At 40.5% G+C, this 21,555-nt stretch overlaps 1 protein-coding gene and 1 long non-coding RNA gene across 14 annotated transcripts in view; one reads left to right on the top strand and one right to left on the bottom strand.

Annotated features, from left to right (window-relative positions):
• The window catches only part of Tbl1xr1 (TBL1X/Y related 1), a 151,143-nt gene extending 135,238 nt beyond the window's left edge, over window positions 1-15,905 (bottom strand). For 6 of the 12 annotated variants that reach the window (XM_074073734.1, XM_020175702.2, XM_074073735.1 and 3 more), the window contains exon 1: window positions 14,842-15,016. The gene's annotated coding sequence lies outside the window, so the exon portion shown is untranslated. Of the gene's footprint in view, window positions 1-14,079; window positions 14,212-14,841; window positions 15,017-15,882 lie in introns of those variants that run through there. The other 6 variants (XM_074073738.1, XM_074073737.1, XM_074073728.1 and 3 more) reach the window with 4 other exon arrangements.
• Window positions 14,293-21,555, top strand: part of LOC141423287 (uncharacterized) — a 203,629-nt gene continuing 196,366 nt past the window's right edge. Inside the window, exon 1 of one of the 2 annotated variants that reach the window (XR_012448018.1) lies at window positions 14,293-14,566. This is a non-coding gene — a long non-coding RNA (uncharacterized lncRNA). Of the gene's footprint in view, window positions 14,567-15,140; window positions 15,165-21,555 lie in introns of those variants that run through there. The other variant, XR_012448020.1, reaches the window with a different exon arrangement.

Here is a 21,555-nt window from a genome sequence, read left to right as displayed (position 1 = left end):
ATAACTCACTGCATTCAGCTCTTAGCAAAACTTTGAGCTCGGAGGTTGTAAAACATGAATATACTGAGGAAAATAATTTATGAGCCAGAGTAATTTCCTTCTTGTACTGACATAATTCCCATAACCAATCACATTAAGAGCCCATTCAGGGTAAGAACACACACTGTTCTTACACACACACAGTCAACTGTTCTTTAACTTATGCTATCACTCCTATTCTAATTAATCCTTTACAGATAAATATTTGACACTGCAAATAAGGGAACTGAAGCTCCACAGAGATAAGTTAAAATGTATCCAAATTTTTGCAGGGAATAAAGCAAAAGATGCAGAATCTACTCCCAAATCTAGCCACAAACTTTTCCCCCCCACTATCCATACTCACAACTACTCTAGAGAGTAGTAACCTTTAAATTATACCATGTGCCTTCATTATAGTATTTCTTTAAAAATTAATACAACAGTCTCAAAAAAAAAAAAAAAAAAAACAAGCCACTTTTTCCTGTCACTACCAGTTCTCACATGTAGGAAGTCACTTCACTGTTGATCTGTCAGACCAAACAAAACAACCAACCAATGTGTCCATTAGCAAATTATACATGAGTCATCTGGGAAAAAATTCAAGAAAGGCAAATGAGACTACATGACACAAGGCAGCCAGATTTGCCAGAGTATCTAAACCAAAAGCAGGAGGGGAGTAGAGGCGCAACAAATCATAAAACATACTCACAAGCAGTAGGGTGCAAGATCTTGCCCTTCTATACAGGTAAACAAATAGTTAAAGAAGGAAAAGCCAATAGTATCGGATGAATTCCCTCCTTTAATAGTACCTTGCCAGCCCGGCGCCAGTGGCTTACACCTATAATCCTAGCTACTTGGGCAGAGATCAGGAATATCACAGTTCAAAGCCAGCCTGGGCAAATAGATCACAAGACCCTGTCTTGAAAAACCTCAAAACAAAACAGGGCTGGCAGAGTGGCTCAAGTGGTAGAGCATCTGCAGGCATAAAGCCCTGAGTTCAAACTCACATCACTGCCAAAAAAAAAAAGGTAAAAAGTACCTTGCCTATTTTAATGACACTCTGAAGAAAGTGAAAATAGTAATTTCTTAAATGTACTATCCTTGGTGATTTTCAATTTACTGATTAATTTTTAGAAGTTTCAAGTATTCTTTTAAAATATCACTGAAATATCATAGCAATCGTTTCAGTTCATAGTTGCAATTGAAAATCTTATGTCCCTGATAGCAAACTGGTTTCAGCTGAACAGCTCAACTACTTTCCTTCTAACAAAAGGGTCATCTAATTTGGAAGACTCTAAATGACAACAGAATCAAACTAACCAAGACTTCTATAATCCCCAAACTCTATACCAAATATCCAAAGTCTGCAGATTATCTTGGATATTCTCATCAATAGCTAGAAATTCACCACGACTTGGCGTTACCTACTCCCATTTCTTCAATTCTCACTCTCCCATATCTTCCAACTGTCTTGTCACTACTAATCATCATTATTAAATGAAATTCTCATGCCATTGCCAGCCTACACTCAACAGTGGAAGCATAGGAAAAAAGTACCAGTTGTTTCCATGACAGACTGTTGGTTGCAGATCACAAGAGGAAGAGCCAATTTGGGCCACATAATCTCTTGTACAGCGATGGCTAGCCTAGACAATGAGAATGGCACATACACGTCCTCTGACTTTCCCCTGTGGAAAAGCCGTAGTCAAAGGGGAAAGCACCAACAGGCACATAGACCAAGAGTCATGAATTAGTGTCAGGGAACAACGGCACGCGGTATCAATTAAGAGTTCAATTAAAAAGAAAAAAAAGGTGGGGAGGGATAAACTATAAAGAATACACAAGTATCAAGAACTGGACAAGTCCACCCAATACCAATTCAGGTCTATGTTTTGTTTCCCTTTTTTTTTTTTGTTTTAGTGGAACTGGGGTTTGAACCCAGGGTTTTGCACTTGCAAAGCAAGTGCTCAATCAATTGAGCCATGCCTCCAGTCCATTTCACTATAGTTATCTTGGAGATGAGGTCTCCTGAACTATTTGCCCAGGCTGACCTCAAACTGTGATCCTCCTGATCTCAGCCTCTCAAGTACCTAGGATTACAGGCATGAGCTACCATCACCTGGCTTGGTCTATGTCTCTTTTACCCAGGTTCTGGGCATATTCCTTGCAACTACTAGCATATCTATGTTGCTCCCAAACCAAAAAAGATCTGCTAGTGGAATGTCTCAAACGGTAAGAGCGCCTGCCTAGCAAGCATAAGGCCCTCAGTTCAAAAACCAGTTCCACGAAAAAAAAAATCTGCAACTACTTCACAAAGATTGCAGAATAAGATGCTAGGCTCTCAAAAGGACCCTCAAAATCCTCACAGTATACAAACCATGAATCCAAGGGGCAATGAATTTCTTTAACTGGATGGATCTCTTTTCTAGTTTTGTATCTGTAAATCACATTCAAACAGGCAAAGTTCTACTATACTAGGCCTTCTCCTGTACTTCAGTGACAGAGCTTCAAGGATTCGACTCAACATGGATGGCACATCTACAGTGTGCCAGCCACTAGCAGATGTTGAGGATAAAGACAGGGGAGATTTCAGGGGTGTCCCAAGCCTATAATCCTGGCTACTCAGGAAGCAAAAACCAGGAGATGGTGGTTTGAAGCCAGCAAATAGTTCATGAGACCCTACCTCAAAAATACCCAGTACAATGGAGGAATGAATGGCTCAAGTGGTAGAGCACCTGCCTAGTAAACATGAAGTCTAGAGTTCAAACCCCCATCCCACATTTAAAAAAAAAAGAAAGGCTAGCCATGAAGTCCAGATCCTCAGTCTCTCAAGTACTGGCATTATAGGTTTGCACGACTACACCCAGTTGTGTTCATGGTTCTTAATGAGTTGTTTTCAGATTTCCATCCAAAACAAAAGGCCTCATCATTACATTTCATAGCAATCAAAATTACTTATCACTTGTATCTTACGATACATACCTTACTAAAGTGGAGCATCAGACTTCAGAATCCTAATACAAGCTCAGAATACTACCTAAACACATAGAAACAATAAAAATGACTTTGCTGGGGATGCAGCTCTGTGGCAGAGCGCTCACCTAGAATGCTCAAGGCCCTGGGTTCAATCCCGAACACCACAAAAAATAAATAAAAATTTTAAAAAATAAATGACTCATCTACATTCTATCAATCAGAACATCAACATGTTTCTCCCTCTGAGCACTGATTTAAATCCATAAAAGTAGAAAGTACCAATTCTATACTCCTTTAAACCAGTATTTTCTAAATTCATTGAAAAATAAAATAATTATTAAAAAGGACTGGTGGAGTAGCTCAAGTGGTAGAGCACCTGCTTAGCAAGTGTGAGGCCCTGAGTTCAAACCCCAGTACTGGAAAAAAAAAATTATTATTAAATACTATAGTCAATTTGGAGGTTTATAAGAGTGTTTTCAAATAAAAAAATAGAAGAAGTGAGTTTTATCAGGTGTTAAAATAACAGGTCCTAAAAAATAAGATAACATCTCCTGAAAACTCACTTTAGCTATTTTGCATATATACATATTCTATGCTGTGCTATATGTATTTTTAGTGAAAAGCCATGTCATAGTTTGCATAAAATGTAACATGTACATTTGAAATGACTGACCCAAACAACAGCTACTGACAACAGGAAGTGTTTTGACCGCTTAGGGACTGGGGAAAGCGAGTACAGATTTGTTTTTTAAGAAGTGGGGGAAATAAGGGAGAATGCGTAAGATACATTGTAAGCACATATCTAAAAGAAACCCCCATGCACAATATATGCTAATAAAAAAGAAAAGCAGTAACTTTTTCTTGAGAGATCTTTAAAGTGCTCAAATTTAATATGAAATATTACTGTAAAACAACATCTATTTCAGATGCAATCTCATTCTAGAATAAGCAACGAAAGTTCAGTCAATCCAAATGCAGCTGCAACCCTATGAATTGGAAATTCTCACCACTGCATCACTGTAGTTGCCACACTAGTCATAATAGTTTGCAGCAGAAGCTATCAGGAGGGATACCACTTTTCTGCCTCTTCCTACAACTGTTGCTGATGCAGCTAACAAAGGCCACCAAGTAGTACAGCATTTACTGGGTACTTCCTCTGTGCCAGCCTCTATGCTGTTTACATGTTTACCCATTTTAATCCTCACAACTGGTCTATGAAGAATGAATTTTTTTTATTTCCATTTTTCAGATACGGAAATCCAACTGGAATGGCTACATAATTTCCCAAAGTCATATAATAGTAAGCCATAGTGACAGGATTCAAGCCTGGCTCCAGCTCTTTACCACAGTAAAATCCCAGAGCAAGAGTTACTGCCAGATCAGACATACTCTATCTGGTCTCCAGTTACTGCTAAGGAAAGGGTCACTGCCTCAGGGCCCTAATGTCAAGTCCCAGTGCAGCAGACTTCAATGAACAAAAACAACCAGTACCCTTCTCTGAGGCTGCTCCAGCTGAAGGTGAAAATCACATGCACAAATGGAAGAAAAGCACCTTTACTGGTAAATTAAACAGCCAATGAAGATTGTAAGTGATTCAATTGCAACCAAAAATAGAATTGGAATCTATGTCTCTTCGAGTCAACAAATATCACAGTAGGATCCATCCAATTTCGAGAATCGACAGTTCCACAAATCCCATCGTACCAAAGAGTATAATTATTAAAATCAATTACTCAACTATAAGAACCCCTATTTTCACCTAATACCCAAAAGCTTGACAAAGTAATACCTTTGAAATAAAACACCATCTGTGTACTTCAGAACAACCAAAACCTCCAGTTTGCTCTAAATTATTTCTAATTACCAAGCTTGGATGGGACTCAAAGATGATCACTTTACTGGTCTAACGACACAGTCATGATATGAAATGAATGGTGTTTCATCTTATAACTACTCTTAATTCTGCTAACAAATCTGAGAAATACAAATAAATGTTAACAGAAATATACACAATTCTAGTTCTTTAGAACTGAAAAGCATGGAAATGTTAATAGTTTTCTCTCTCTTTTGACTGTCCAAATTAAAAGTAACAGACTAAAAATTCTGAACTGGATGCTTTGATTCTTCACACTTCTCTCGAAATATCAAAAGGTTATACATGAAAGGCTGGAGATGTGGCTCAAGTGGTAGAGTGCCTGCTAGCAATTGCAAAGCTCTGAGTTCAAACGCCAGTACTGCCAAAAAAACGTAACAAAACAAAACAAAAAGCTATACATGAAAGCAATTCTCTCCTGCATCTGACCACTCCAACCCCACCTCAACATCACTGTTGGTCTCAGGCATCTTTTCAGAATCACTCTAAACATATACAACAAGCATGTACATATGTACACAAGCCAATATGCTATGAATTTTTCCCCTTTTTAAATTAAAATGACAGCAAACTATAAGGGATTCCCTGCCCCTCTGCTTTTACATTTACGATATCTTGAGATCATTTCAATAACAAGCCATAAACAAATTTAAACAAATCTATAAGAGAACAATTCACACAAAAACATTCCTCACCAGGTGTCAAAACTGGAGATCTCTGCTGATAGGACATGAGGAAGTCGAAGATCACAGATTTGTAATCTCAATGAGGGTCTATTTTTGCTTTGTTTTGTTTTTGCACAAGAATAAGAAAACTCTACTTCCCAGATACAATAACAGATTATACTCAACCCCAGTCTATGATCTTACAAAAATGTACAGTGCTTAGTAAGGATGACAGACAAAAGTGATTTAAAGAAACTCAACACTTTGCTGGGGAAAATATTAAGCATGTATTACATTATATTTTATATAAAAAGGTGAAGAACATTGCTCCAGCTACAAATAGTATTTTAAAACTCATACATAACTTCTATTCCATAAAAGGATAATTACACAAAAAGGAGGGAAAACGTATTAAGGAAATTTCATTATCAATTCTCATTACCTTATTTCAGAAACTCAAAGTAGATGACCCAATTGCCTTATAATGACACATGATAGTCACTAAATAGAAATGGAACAAGATTAGTATACACTCTATTGAATTAAATTTGTTACAATTAAAGGGAAAACATAAAAACACCTCTCCCAAATGCCGAAGTTGTGTTCAATGTGTAGTTGAAAATAATCACCAAAATATACTATTACCAAAACTCATCTGAGCAAAATGTTTGCTTTTTGGTAATGTCAAATGCTTTCTAGACTGTTACTCTAGGTAAGGGTGCAGATTTTTAGTCAAAATTTCTAGGTTAAGCAGGTTTTCCATAGATCCCCCTCAAAAACAAGTTTAAAAAGGGGAGAAGGGACTGAGAGTGTAGTTCAAGTGGTAGAGCATTTGGAAGCTCCAAGTTCAATCCTAGTACCAGTACCAGTACACCAGTACCACAAACAAAACACAAAAACCTAAAAATCATAAAAATGAAAGAACCATAGAATTTTAACATAGGAAGTGTGTGTAAACTCATTCAATTATTGGTTGAATGAATAAGCAAACTTTAGCTAACATTTTGTCTGATCATCTTGATATATTTTATAAAGTTAAATGACTTTCCTATGCAACCATGCTTTTACAAAAAAAAAAAAATTTTTTTTTAAATCATGTTGAGTTCAACCCCCAGCACTCAAAAATATATATATATATATTATTTAACACTGGATCCATGTTAAAAGGCAGAGATCAGAAGGATCAAGGTTCAAAGCCAGTCCAGGCAAAAAGGTCACGAGACCCTATCTAGAAAAACCTTTCACAAAAATAGGGCTGGTGGAATGGCTCAAGGTAGTTCAAGCCCCAGTACTGCCAAAAAATAAAAAAAATGCCACCCACTATTGAAACAAATGCATAGCAATAACAAAAACACAAGCATTCACTTAAAATGCTGAGCCACTCACTGCTTGGCTCTTTAACAATGCCCTACCCTCTAGAGTAACAAAAAAGAACACAAAAAAAGGAAGAAAACAGTAGTTGATACCTCGATACTTAGTTTCTTAAAAAAGGAAGTTTGAACATATAGAGTACAATTTTACAATTTCACAAAAAGAATGATCCTATTAAGACACTAGAATGACCATCTAGAGACACTAGAATTTTAAAAAAATTTTTTAAATTCTACCTCCTGAAAGAAAATTTTAATTGAAAAGGAAATAGGTAACAAACTTCCCTGCTCAAACATTCAACATTTAATCTTTTTCCCTATTCCTCAAACCTATTCATTTCACTAAATTTTTTCCTTAACCTGGGTTTTCTGCATTTACTTAAATTTTTGACCTTTCAGCATGACCCTTATTTTATGGTATTAATTCTGAGTTACATTTCTAAGCTCTCAGAAAGCAAAGCAGCATCTAACTCATCTTGTTTAACTCAAATTGTGCTAGAAAGCTTATATTTTAGACATCTATCATTAAAATTTTTGAAAGGATACAACATCAAATTAGTTGCCTTTAGTCAATTACTATGATTGGTTAGAATATGCCACAATCTTGCCATAAAAACCTACTGGAGGGAGATGGCTAAAACGACATTCTTGTGGTACATTAAACCTATTTACACTGAATAATAGATATGCCCTTTACTGAATGTTAACATGCTAAGAGTAATGGTTCAAAATGGAACTCAAATGTAGTCAGAATGATCTAACACAAAAAAATTAAAGCACAATCTTATACATTACTGAGAAACAATGAAAAAAAGTCTTACACATGAAAAATAAAGTCCAAAATCTTAACCATCATTATACTTGGTATATATACAAGTTGAGCATCCCTAATCAGAAAACCAAAAATCTGAAATACTTCAAAAGTCGCAAACTCTTTTTGAGCATCAGTACAACTCAAATGGAAAACGCCACACCTGACTTCATGGGACAGGATGCAATCAAAATCCAGGCACTCTAAAATATTGTATAAAATTACTTCATGGTATGTGTACATGATGCACAGGACAACTGAATGTCATGTTTAGACCTTGTTCCCATCCCCAACATATCTCATTATATATATATATGCAAAGAACTCTAAATTATTCTGAAGAAAAACAAAACTTAAAACATTCTGGTCTCCAAATATTTCAGATAAGGAAATATCAGATAAGAAATGATCAGATAAAGTCAACTTAGTGTGATAAGATTCCTAACTAGCCTAGACTATGTTTCCCCTCCATAATGTAGCTACTACTTAAATTAAGAGGACAAACATAACCGGGCGCCACGGCTCACAACCTGAAATCCTAGCTACTCAGAAGGCTAAGATCAGGAGGATTGAGGTTTTCAAAGCCAGCCTGGCCAAACAGTTCAAGAGACCCCATCTCGAAAATACCTACCACAAAAAACAGGGCTGGCAGTGTGGCTCAAATAATAAGAATGCCTGCATAGTAAGCATGAGGCCCTGAGTTCAAACCCAAATACTGCCAAAAAAAAAAAAAGACAAACCTACACATTTCATTTAACTTGAAAAACTGATCAGTTGTTTTTCTCCCATCAACTCTAGCAGACCTTAAAATTCAATAAAGTTAAATGTACAATACACCTAACCTTTAGAAGTCTAATTTGAAAAGATTCAGTGATATCAATAATAGTGGAACAGGATTGCCATTGCTCTCATTTTAACACAGGTCTTCTGTAGAAACAATCCATTTGACATGAAAATAGTATTAGTTGACCTCTTCGAGCTGTTTTTTTCTCTATTTTTTTCTTTTCCTTTTTTTGGGGAGGTAGGGGGTTGAGTAGTACTGGGATCTGAACTCAGGACCTTGCACTTACTAGTGATAGCCTTGCTCTATATCACTTGAGCCACACCCCAAGCCCTTTTTGCTTTTATTTTTCAGATATGATGCCTCTCTTGGGTTCTTTTGCCCATGGCTGGCTATGAACCACAATCCTCTTACCTATGGCCTCCCTAGTAACAGGGATCACAAATGTGTACCATCATGCCCAACTTCTTGGTTGTGATGATGTCTCCCTAACTCTCTTCCCAGGCTAGCCTGGAACCTTGGTTCTTCCAATCTCTACCTCCTGAGTAGTCAGGATAACAGCCATATGCCGTTATACTAGGCCTTATTTGAGCTTGATACAAAAACCAAGAACTATGCCAAATTCTGCAAGGAAAAAGGGTTCTTCCCTTCACGTAGCATTAACACTCAGTACTTGGGGCAACATGACACCCACAAAAAATGAACAGATAAGGGATAGGTTATATTTACTAAATGAATGGAATCTCGGAGAAGAAACATCCTGACTCATGATGGCCTGGAAAGGCTTCATGGAAGAAGTGCGACTGAAGTAGGCTATAAAAAGGACAAATAGAAGGAACAACATGAACAAAATCAGAGAAGTAATGACTGTGGCAAAACTGCAGTATTTGAGAGGCAGGCAAGAATCTCAGTTGAGAAAGAGTGGGAAATAAAGCTGACTAGGTAGAATAGAGCTTTAAAAGCCAGACTGAAGCATATGAACTCAATCCAGTTGGCAAAGGGAATCCATTATGGGTTCTCCAGCAGGGAAGCTGACATAATGAAACCAGTATTTTAAATAAATTACACATCGGTAGTTACAAAGGATAGAGAAGAAAAGTTGCTCAGAACTAGAAAAGTAATGCAGTAATCCAAACCCAAAACTACTTAATCATTTATTCATTGAGGATTCATTCACTGCTAGGTAAGAACATTAGCCTCAAGCCAAAAACAGCCTACATCACTACTCCTGCCCTCTATGCCCTTACTTGTCACAAGTACTTGTCAAAACACCAGTATAATCCTGACACATAGAACTTTAACTACTAGTAGTGAATATTATTGAATTGAATGGTTAAAAAAATATTTAAAAAAAACAAGGTTCACAGTATATCAGAGAAAAAGAACTCTCTTGATAAGAGATGAAAATATGAAGAACTCCATGACTGAAGAGTTTTTAAAAAAATAGTAACAACGAAATCACTCCATCCTAAAAGGCAGATTCTAGGTTCTCCTGAATCCAGACTCAAAATAGTTCCCTTTTTAATTTAAGAAGAGTTGGAAAATGTTTCAAGTGGTACGTGTAGACCTAAAAAGTTTAAGCCCAAGTGACAAAAAGACACCAACAAAGGCATGCAAATAAACCACCACTGACTGTATCTACACCAATCAGGTAATCTGATACAATCCTGGGAAGTATAATTCTTTATGGTATAAGCCTTAAATCACAACTCTAAGAGTAAATAAATTATGTTGTTCACTTCAAATATGTTGATCAGGAATTCAGAAAACAGAACTGCCAAATGCTTTCTATGACATTATGCACCAACTAAAACTATTAACAAGCAAATACAATGTAATACAAAGAAACAAAGACCAAAACCCATCAACATCATCTTACACTTAGATAATGATTACTATGTCAAGCACAGTTCAAAACACTTTACATGCATTAATTCAATCTTAATCCTATAAAGGAATGTCCCCATTACACAGGTGAAGAAAATAAGACAGCAGAGTTACTACCCCAAGGTTATACAAGTTTTAGTGACAAAGCCTAAGTTAGAACCCAGGTAGCTCTCAACAGGAATAGGACCCTTGCTCAAACCACATACCACAACACAAAAACTTAAAAACGATCTTGTTTGTTTGTTTTGGTGGTACTGGAGTTTGAGCAAAACCAATTTTGTTTGTTTTGGTGGTACTGGAGTTTGAACTCAACATCTGGTGCTGGCTAGGGAGGTGCTCTGCTACTTGAGCCACTCCTTCTGCCCTCAAATGATTTTTCTTACCCAAGTTTTTGAAACTACATACATACTCTGCAGACAATTAGGCATACTCTTACTTGCTATTCCTTCTTGATTTTAAACAATGAACATGTTCTTATTTCTGCTTGAGGTAGGATGACAACAGTTGACAAGAACTGCCTCTCATTTACCAGTGCTAGGGCATTAAACACAATGATGTGAATCCCAGGAATTTCATTTATCCATGCAATCACTTGACCCAGTTAGTAGACATGCCCCATACAATAATAAGCTTGATTAGAAACACATGTTTTTGTAAGGCTACCTACAGACCAAAACTGACAAATCAGCTGGGAAATTTTGTTGCAAATAGGGTAATCTAGAAAGAACATGGACTAAGGATCAGCCAGATCTAAATTTCAATCCTAGTGCATCATTTTGTGTCCCCAGACAACTGAATTAACTTCTTTGTACCTCTGTTTCATCTTCCACAAACAAAAAAAAAAAGTCCAACACCACGACCTCGTAAGATCAGCCTGGTACCAGTAGCTCATGCCTGTGAACCTAGGTATTTTGGAAGCTGAGATCAGGACGATGGGTTCAAGGCTAGTCCAGGCAAATAGCTCAGGAGACCCCCATCTCCAAAGATAACTGGAGGTGTGGCTCAAGCAGTAGAGCACCTGCTTTGTGAGTGTCTGTTTTTGCAAGCACAAGTCCTGAGTTCAAACCCCAGGCCCACACCAAAAAAAATAAAATAAAATAGTCTGAGGTGTGACACAGAAAGCACCTCATAAGCCTTAAGCTAGCCCAAGCAGGGTCTCTTTCCTCTGGCTCTATGGTAAGAGGACAAGTAATTTGCACTCTTACTAAGTACAAACCCAGAGGCAATAAGTAATCAAACCATTTCAGCACCAGCTCTCTACAGAATTGTTGGTTTTTAACTTTCAAGTTTCTGTTAGTGGTGCCACAGGAGTAGCAGCAGGGTGGTCTGTAAACTAAGCAACATTCTCTCCAATTCTTTGCCACACAGCCGGCCCTAAGGTCTTAGCCCTTCTTTATCATGGGAATGTTTTGAGCACAAAATAGAAATGTTTCATGTGAGCTGCTTCTCTCTTTTGCATTTCAATGACATACTGTAAATGTTATTCGTGAAATGAGTCAAATTCATGTATACTAGAAAAATACAAAATCTCAAACACTGCCAATGTTTCTGCCATCTCTCTCCAACTTCCTTCAAATTCATTCTTCTCTATTCTTTTCATAAAAATAAATCTAACTAGCTGTCTAAATGTGCTGTCAGAAATTCTCCATAATAATGACAGAAGCACATTGTATATAGAAAGATAGATATGAAAATAGCAAAATGAGACCCACTAAAAGTTGTTTAAAAGGAGGGGGGTTAAAAAAAGAGTAGTAAGGACGGGATGAATTTGATCAAAGTACATTTACATGCATGGTATATAACTGTCAGAATGAAACCCCTTTATACAATTAATTTGTGCTAATTAAAAATGTTTTTAAAGAAATTCTCCACAGCAATCCTTCTATCAGAAGTTGTGGAAAGGGGTTTCTTTTGTTAGATACCTATCTGACTGGGTTGTATTTATACTTCATTGCTATATATGATCCAATGTATTTGGAGCATCCAACAGGTTGATGTTTCAAAGGTCCATTAATCACAGCTCCTTTTCTCAATAACCCCTCACCGTTACATTAAGCTCCTGCCCTTTCTCCTCATTTGCTTGAAAGGCTCTCAGTACACAGGAAGCAGTTATTTCTTTTTCTCTCAATAGACAGGTAAAAAACTTTAATTAGATGTTGACAACTAAAAAACCTTAATTAGATTTTGACAATAAAAGCACCAAAAAGATTCCTGGACATATGTAAAAAGTTATTAAAATGTTTAACACTACTTTGACACAACCAATACAAAAATATAATCTCCATAAGGGACCACTCAATTTACACCAGTGTGTCCCCATATTAATAACCAAAACTCGTTACGTTAGAAGAAAAATGTCTTAGGATGATGGTGAGCTTTACAAGAATTTTTAAGCTATTAATAAGTCACTAATTAAGTTCCTTAATGGTAAGAAAAACTTTTTCATAAACATAGTTTTCATTCCCTATACTGTTTGGTGTTTTGTTCTAAAATACTATAGATCTAACTACTTAAGTTCACCAAAAAAATGTAAATTATTTACAGATTTAATGACTGTAATGACAGAACTGAGAAAAGAAACATTCCAAAAAAAGGCAGGAAAACTACGATTTAAAAGCAGTAAGTATGAACACTCATCACATGCCTAACTCCTCTCAGGCTCATTTCCTTTCCGCCGCCCCTCCCCCATAGGTAAATACAAACTATTTCTAGCACTCTCAATGATAATTTGCGAGGCTTGCCGTCAACTCCCATGACACAATCCAACGGATACGCGGTGTTTTTATGGAGACAAAGCTGCCCTACTTCCCTAGACTATAAACTTACTAAAATGGTGAGAACATACAGTCCCAGGAAGTCAGGATTACTGAAATACACCAATAAGCATGGGTCTCATTTAACAAAAATGAACATGAATCACACTGGGAAACCCAGTAAGTCACTGTCTTCAATGTGCAACCAGAGCATTTACTGCAAGTCATTTTAAGCAGTGGATAAAATCACCATGATAGGGCCTTGTATTATCCATAGTGGTGAAAGGGTCTTTAGGAAAAGGGGGAAAAGATGAGTACTTAATTATACTGGTGGGGACGCATTGAGTCTAAAGATTCAGACTAAAAATAACCCATCATTTCACCTATCATACCTTATTAACATGTTTATTAGATCAGCAATAAGGTTCTTGTTTGGAAAGCAAGAAAGCCAACAATAAACTTCCCTTAATCAACTGTGAATCACATAAGAACCAAGCCTCTTCACCCTTGGTGCCTGCAAAGTCCAAGATTTTAAGTAAACTCCAGACACTAAAAAAACCTAATTTTTAACTAGGTTTCAACATCTTTCATGTGTAATCACCAAATTATTTTACAGCGTGTTAGATAACCCAACAAAGAGAGCATTTCTTAAAAGCCATCACAACCCAAATTTTCACAGCCTAAATTTAATCCCGGTTGCCACTGCAAAGTGATGCCTGTTTCAACAAATTAGGAACTTCCAAAAATACAGAACACGTTAACACACGCATGGCTTTCCCTCGAACTGCCATTTAAGATTAATATTTCACTTAAATAAAAGTCTGCTTCTATTCAAAAAAATGACATCGGTTGCAAAGAGGAAGTAACCGAGAAACCACCCTCAACAACGTGGCCTTTACAGTGTCAGAAAATAATGTGACTCTCTGCCACCCCAAAACTTACCAGGAAGCTGGCAATAACTTTGCCAATTCTACACTTGTGACCCAACTTCCAAGAGGCTCTACCAAATACCTCCTTAGGACCACAGAGAGCACTAAGTTACAAACACGCACGTCCCGGAGTGAGGCCCTGCGGCCGCGCGCCCCTCCCCCCGGCCGGCGCCCCCGCCCCGGACGCGCGGCCCCAACAGCCGCCCGCAGCCCCCCGCACGCCAGCCCGGGTCGCCGGGACGGGCCCGGAAGGGACAGGAGCGCCATCGCGGCCCGGGGTCTAACCAAACCGCATGCACCCAGAGGAGCCTTCTCCAATGCTAAAAATAGGCTATAAAGGAGTCGGCCTCATGATGGCTCCTGATTCAATTTGCTGCAAATTCTTTCCTGAAAGCCTTCCCCGCCTCACACACGCACAAAAAGGGGGTGTAAATGCACGAAGGGTGGAAGAGGGGGAGAAGGCCGAGGTGCACATTTTCGGAGACAACAACATAATTAGGGTGAGGATCCCCCGAGACCAGGAAAGGGTAGGGGGTGGGCAGGCACGTGAGCATTTCAAAGAAGCCGGAGAGAAGGGGGGAGGGGGGCACCCTAAATGCCCTCCCTCCTTCCCCTCCCCCACCAGAGCCCCAGCTCCCCAAAGGGCCAAGTTGAAAAATCCATGTTCCACTCGCGCCCCTCCCCCAGCGGCCCGGCGCCCCGGCCGCCTCGGGCCCGCGCCCCCCGCCCCGGCCCGCGGCCGCCCCCACCCCGGGGTCCGGCCCCCAGTGCTTACCTGGAAACGGTGGCCTCCAACGCCGCTCCCCCCTCCCGGGAATGGAGGCACAAGGAAATTCCCCTCCTCGCCGCCGCCGCCACCGCCTCCAACCACCCCCAAAATAACCCCTCCGGGGGGTGAGAGGCAATTATAACCCCGGCGAGCGGAGGGCGCGGGGGATGGGCGCGGGCGGGCGGGAGGGGGCGGGGAGCGGCGCGGGTCCCCAGGTGGCGAGCGGAGGTGCTCCCGCCGCGGGGGGAGGGGCGGGGGCGCACGCGGCCGGCGGCGGGGGGAGCGGCGCGGGGGAAGGGCGCGAGCGGGGAGAGGAATTGAGGCAGAAGGTAAAAGCTGTTACTAAGGGAAAGAGCCAAACGGTTCGGAGCAGCCAACGGCTCAGACACTCAACACTGGGGAGAGAGGAATGGGGACCAGCCAGGCACAAATGAGCTCGCGAGGCCCGCGGCTGCGGCGGCGGCGGCGGCGGCGGCGGCGGCGGCCGCGCAGCAAAACAAACCCGAGCGGCCTGCGCCGGGCGGGCGCGCGGGGGAGGGGCCGGGGGGAGGGGCGCGCGGACGCAGGCGGCGGCGGCGCGGCGAGGGGCGGGGTGGGGGGAAGAGGAGGAATAGGGAATGGAGGTGGGGTGGGGGCTGGGGGCTCAGGGCTGGCTCGTTCCCTCTCTTCCTCCCTCGCCGTCCGCTGCGGCGGCGCTGGGGGCTGGGCGTGTGCGGCGCATTCTTTTTAAAAGAAAGCCAGCCCGGGGCGGGCGAGCGCTCGGCGGCGCCTTGCAGGCACGGCCGGCCGGCGCACCCCGCCCCCACCGCCGCACCCCGCCCCCACCGCCGCGCTGGCGGCCGGGCGCGGGGCTCGGGGTGTGGGAGCGGTGGGCGGCCTGCGCCCGGCCGAGCGCGCACGCGGTTAACTTTCCCGGAGGCCGCGCGCTGGCGGCCGCCGAGGCGGACACGCGGTGGGCATGTGCGGGAGCGCGGCGCAGGCTGCGCGCGGACATCTGTTTGCGGAAAGCTCTGTGCGCGTAAATACATATGCTGCTCGGAAGCGTACCTGGAAAGGTGCTTTCTCCGTAATAAGCGAGTTTCCAAATGCTCTCCAGAGTACCGGATCTGTGGAGAAAGCACGCACACGAGAAAAGGGCTTTTGATACTAAACACAAAGCGGTAATTGAAGTGTTTATGCCCAAATGTAATGTGAATCAAACATATGGTGGTATTTATCATCTGCTGGGTCTGTTTGAAAGGTTTGGTCGATCAGTTCTCATTTCACAAAAATAATATAAGTGAAATGTTTACTAAATACATACCTCCAGTGCAGCGTCGGCAGTAGAAGTTTATCCACTTTGTGTACTTTTTGCACATCAAGGCGGCTTAAAAAGTAACTTAGCTGCCTGATTATATGCGACAGTGTGGTTGAGGAGGGAGTGCAGCGGCTTGTTGTGTAAAAGAGAGAGTTTTCGGAGCAAATGTGCTGTCACCCTTTCTAAGGCTCTCAGGAAGCAGAAGTGACTTGCTTCTTAGATTCTGGTAGACGCCTCGGACCTAAAACGCAGCCAGCCTTTTAAGATATGACTCGAAACTGTTTTTCTTTTCAGTTATTACTGTCTTCAAAGTAAATATTTTTTGTAGCCGTCTTAGGTGAGAGGTTCTGCTTTCAGATTGTCATCGCACTGTGTGTAAATAGGTGTAATCATGTTGAAGCAAAAAAGTCTTTGCAAGACCAGAGACCTAATTTTCACACGTGCGTGTGCACACACACAGGAAGAGAGTATTGTTCGAGGTAACTTTCACCAGTCTGGACTCCGGGAGGCCTAAAAAAGGCTCCGAGACTAGACAAGGTGTTTTTTTCAGCCAAGGTCAGTGCCTCTCTCCCCTGGGAGCCCTAGCTTGGGAAGTGGAGGAGAGCGCACAGAGGCCTTTCCTGACTTAGGAAGGCAGGAGACAGGAAAACCATCACAGGAAAGAAGTGGGATTGGAAACTCCCTTCCAACCACCGAAGAGAGAGTTCAAAGCTTCTGAGTGGTGTGTCCTTAGAGCTACTTTCATATACGAAAGAGGGAATGTTAGATTAAACAATGTCACCTGATGGGAATTTAGATAACTGTAGGTTTCCAAAACACTGCAGAGTGTACAGGGAAACGGCACAAAGAAAGCCAGTTTTTCATTTCAGTGGAATCCTAAAGCTCGTGGTTAGTTACTGTAGAACTTGTGCCTTTACAAAGTCTTCATTTCAAATGCCATGAAAGTACTGTCTTTAAAAATATTTTAAGAGGGGGTGGGGGGAGAAATGAACCAAGCCTTGTATGCACATATGAATAATAAAAGAAAAATGAAAAAAAAATTTTAAGAATTGACTAGTGGCATATATGTTGTTCAATATAATCTCTCTTCAATAAGTAAACTATCAGTACCTTAAAGGTTCATTTCATGAAACTAATCTATTGTCCTAAAGTAAATTGTTTTGTGTAGGGAAGGGGGTTCAGGCAGACCCAGGCCTTCTGCATGCTCTGCAAGTGCTCTACCACTGGCTACATTGGCCCCTGGCCTAGATTGTGCCACTGTGAGTGAGTCTTTTCCAGACAGCTACTGTAAAATCAAACCTGGGGATAAGGGCTTCCCAGTCACACCAGTTCTTAACAGGATTATCTCCAAACCTGTGGCCACAGGTTTATCCTGCTTCTAAAGGACTCCTGGCACTCTTGACTCCATAAGGGAGTGACCCACCTCCTCTAAGGTTGGGTCACAGGGTTAGACTTCCAGCCTGAAGTTTTTACACCCTACACCAGGTTGCTTCCAGAAGTTGTTCAGTGTTGGTTGAACCCCATTATAATGATGATGATAATACATAAATTTGTTTACATCCTTGTGGTTTGCAAGGTCTTTCTGTGAATGAATTACTTTATTGACTTACAATAAAAATCACCAAAGTTGGGGACCTGTACCATATGCTTGTTCCAGTAAAGTGCCTTTCGCCCATCATTATTAAACCATGCTGCTCGCTGTTTAAAAAACAGAACAGGGCTGATGGAATGGCTCAAGTCATAGAATAGGCTGCCTAGCAAGCATGAGGCCCAGAGTTCAAACCCAGTGCCAAAAAAAGAAACTAAATACGGATTTTAGGTGGACCGTATTTTGACTGCTTTGATTTCTATATTCTGTAACTTGTCTGAAACTGTGTGGCTTCATCATTAAACCCTTGGATAAATGAGCCCCATACAAAGGTCGCATATTTTGTTACCTCACCCTTCTAGCTGCACCAAAACTCAAGCAATAATTAGGCTCACCAGGGGAGTAAGGACTAATTTTCAGTGCTTTTTGCTAATCTAAAAACTGTGATTGTTCCTGGAATATGAATGTTGAATGTGTTTCCAGAAAGGAGAAATTACTCTGTAGCTAAGAAATTCTATAGCAAAGAGACATTATTAAGAACTTTCTCTTGAACTTTCTACCTAATTACTCCACAAAGAGAAACCGCATACCAGTCACTATTACCAGAAGTTACAGATGTATTATAAAAATGACTAAACAAACCCTGGCTTGTTTTACTTCACTAATATTACACCCAGGGCGTGTAGTAGGGCAAAATGGCCTATTCGTCTACAATTATCAGCGCTCAAGAGATAGAATTTTTCGAATTAAAATGGTTTAATCCCAGGCCTATAGGCTCTCATTACTACATATATTTTTTTAACCACCATGATGTTTTAAATTGTTTACGTTAACTAACCTACATAATTAAAAGTATTAAAGACAATCTTAATAGCATGAAAAGATATTTGATAACACAAATATTAGCTTACCGCTATAACTCATTTTATATTCTTTACTCACTCTGGCACTTGGTGGCTTTGTCTGTAGCATTTACCCCCCCAGGCGTCTTGCTAATACCCTGTGATGTGTTTCTGTTTCATTTTGACTTAACTTGTGCAGTTCTTCATCTGCGGTTCTTCCTGCTCACAGCCTCTGCCATCAGGACTGACACATTTCACACAAATCCAGATCTCAGTATACAAGCTTCTCTTCTCGATCTGTGCATAGCATGCTGCTTGTGACCTATGCTCATCATGTGAACCTTGTCACACTTTTCCATTCCTCTGTGACCCAATTTCATTACAACAATGAACTTTACTTGGGAGTCTTCATTTAAATTGCAAAAGAAAAACACAGCTATCTTCAAGTATGTATGCCTCTCAGATAATGGAAATAGCAGGTTGTAGCCTGTGCTCGTGATTCAGTCAGAACAGAAAACTAGCCATACACATAGCAAGCACATTGTCCCACTGATCACCTAGTTACATTGACTAGCACTTCCTCCAGCAACACTCAGGGACTTGTGTTGGTGGCTTTGTCATTCATTGGTGGCTTTGTCATTCATTCAACAAACATTTATTAAATGCTTAGTGTGCTTGGCACTATTCAGGAAACTATCCACCTGTACTGAGTGGAGATTAGGAATACAGACAGATTTTTTTAAAAATATATCTAAGAATATATTTTTGTCACAAAGACAGGATAAAGTGACTTAGTTTATGCTCTTATGTTGCTGACATTCAAATGGATGCATTCCAGAGTAAGATGTCAAAAACCCAGGTTGCTTACTGTCTCAACACACATCTTCCATCCCATGCTCTCGCTTTTGCCATCCCATTCAAAATCCAACCAACGAAACAGAAAGCAGAAATAGACGGCTGTGCCTTCCCTTCCAGAACATGGCCTGCCACTCCTATCTCATTGGCCAGAAGTTGGTCAGATGATCACAATTAAAGCCAGGTAAATGATATCCAAGCTTAAATAAAACAAGGTGGAGAGGGGGCTGGCGTGGTATTTTAGATAGGCACTTTAGAGAAGACTGCTTAGTCAAGATGACATGTGAATAGAAAACTAAATGAAGTACTGGAATGTGAAAATATCAGAAAAAGAACATTCCAGCCAGAGGGAGTATTAAGTACAAAGGAACAGATAGAAAAGCAAATGTGCTAAATTCTGGAAGTAAACATGAGTGTCAGTTGGCTGGCAGGAAGTAGAGAAGCAGTGGGGCTGGAGTCAGGGCCCAGATGTCTAGGGTCTTTTCCGTCTTATGTGTGGAAAGCCACTGAAAGGTTTTGAGCAGAGAAGTAACTTGACCTACCTTTGTTTTGCAAGAGGACTGCTCCGACTGCTACATGGAGTATCACACACAGAGAGAGGCATGGATAGCTGAGAATTATTGCAGAAATCCCAACAAGATGATGGCATATTAGTAATGGTTGTCAAGAACTGGTTAAAAGAAGTTAAGACTGTGGGCTGAGCCTGGTGATATATGCAGGTAAACACAGTTACTCAGGAGGCAGAGATAGGAGGACTTCAGGTTGAAGCTGGCCTTTCAAAAGTGAAAGACCTTATCTGGAAAACAAATTAAAGCAAAAGAATTGGAGGCATGGCTTAAGGGATAGAGTGTTTACCTAGCAAGCAAGAGACCCTGGGTTTAACCCCCAGTACCACCACCAAAAAAAGTTAGACTGTGTACATTTTAAAAGAGGCAACTGGAATATATTTTGTGGCACATCATTAAAAAAGCAAGGAAAAACAATGGGAAAGGCTAGGAGAGGAGCATATTTATGATAGAAAAGATTCAGAGTTGTTTTAAAGTTTGATGAATCTGTAAGACATTCCCACAATGACATTCAATAGGCACCCAGGTAGATAGACATGCAAATCTGGTGTTCAAAGAAGGATGGAATTGGACTCAGCATTAAAGTGACCATATTTGAAATCATAGGCCAAGATAGAATAGAGAGTGAGTATAAATACTCTGAGTAGTTTTGGAGATGGGGGAAGGGTCTCACAACTTATTTGACGGGTCTGGCCTCGAACCATTATCCTCCAGAGCTCAGCCTCCAAATAGCTAAGATTATAGACTTGTGCCACCAGTGCTTAGCTCCTGCCTCTCCATTAGAGCACTGACCCCATCATGAGTGCTCCACCCTCGTGATCTAACTAACTCCCAAAGACCTTCGCTTCCAATACCATTTCAATGGGGTTAGGATTTTAGCATATATATTTCAGCAAGTAGTAGCTTACCAGTTTGATACATAAAGAAACTGAAGTAATGAGACAAAATAGTTTGTCTAAAGGATTTCACTGAGTGAAACTAAGCAAGTGGAGGCAGGAAAGTGTGAGTGCAAGTGCTTGCTAAAAGCCTTTGCTGAATGAGGAGAGCAGAGAAATGCAAGTGCTGGGGGACTGCTTAAGGGTAAGAGCTACACCTTAATCACATTTGTATGGCCCACATTTCCAAAATTAGAATCTAAAAAATGTTAATAGAATACGGACAAGGTTATAATCAGTCAGTTGAATTTCCTCTGTTGCATGTCTTGATACTATTAGCCTGTGTTCAAGAAAGGAAAACCTGTGTCCCACTCACTGCCTACTTCTCACCACTTCCTCTGTCACCCCGCGGCAAATTGGTTATGGGGTATGCGTGTTTTGTGAGCAAAAAAGACTATATAGTAATTCAGTTTCATTAATTGCAAATTTGAAAACCTAATTTTCCTCTTAAGTTTTAAAATTCAAGTTACAAATCTAACTGTCCCTTTTAAGGGCATGTTTGCAATTTGGTTAATTAAATTCCCTTGAGTTATTAAACCGCATTTATACACTTAATGCATCCAATCTCCTTTTTTAAAATACTTGAGTTACTCAACAAATAAAAGAATCACAAGTAATGCTTATAAATATCAAAAGA

The sequence above is a fragment of the Castor canadensis genome, chromosome 5 (assembly GCF_047511655.1).
Source record: "Castor canadensis chromosome 5, mCasCan1.hap1v2, whole genome shotgun sequence".
Lineage (NCBI taxonomy): Eukaryota > Metazoa > Chordata > Mammalia > Rodentia > Castoridae > Castor > Castor canadensis.
This window is presented reverse-complemented; position numbering and strand designations above follow the sequence as displayed.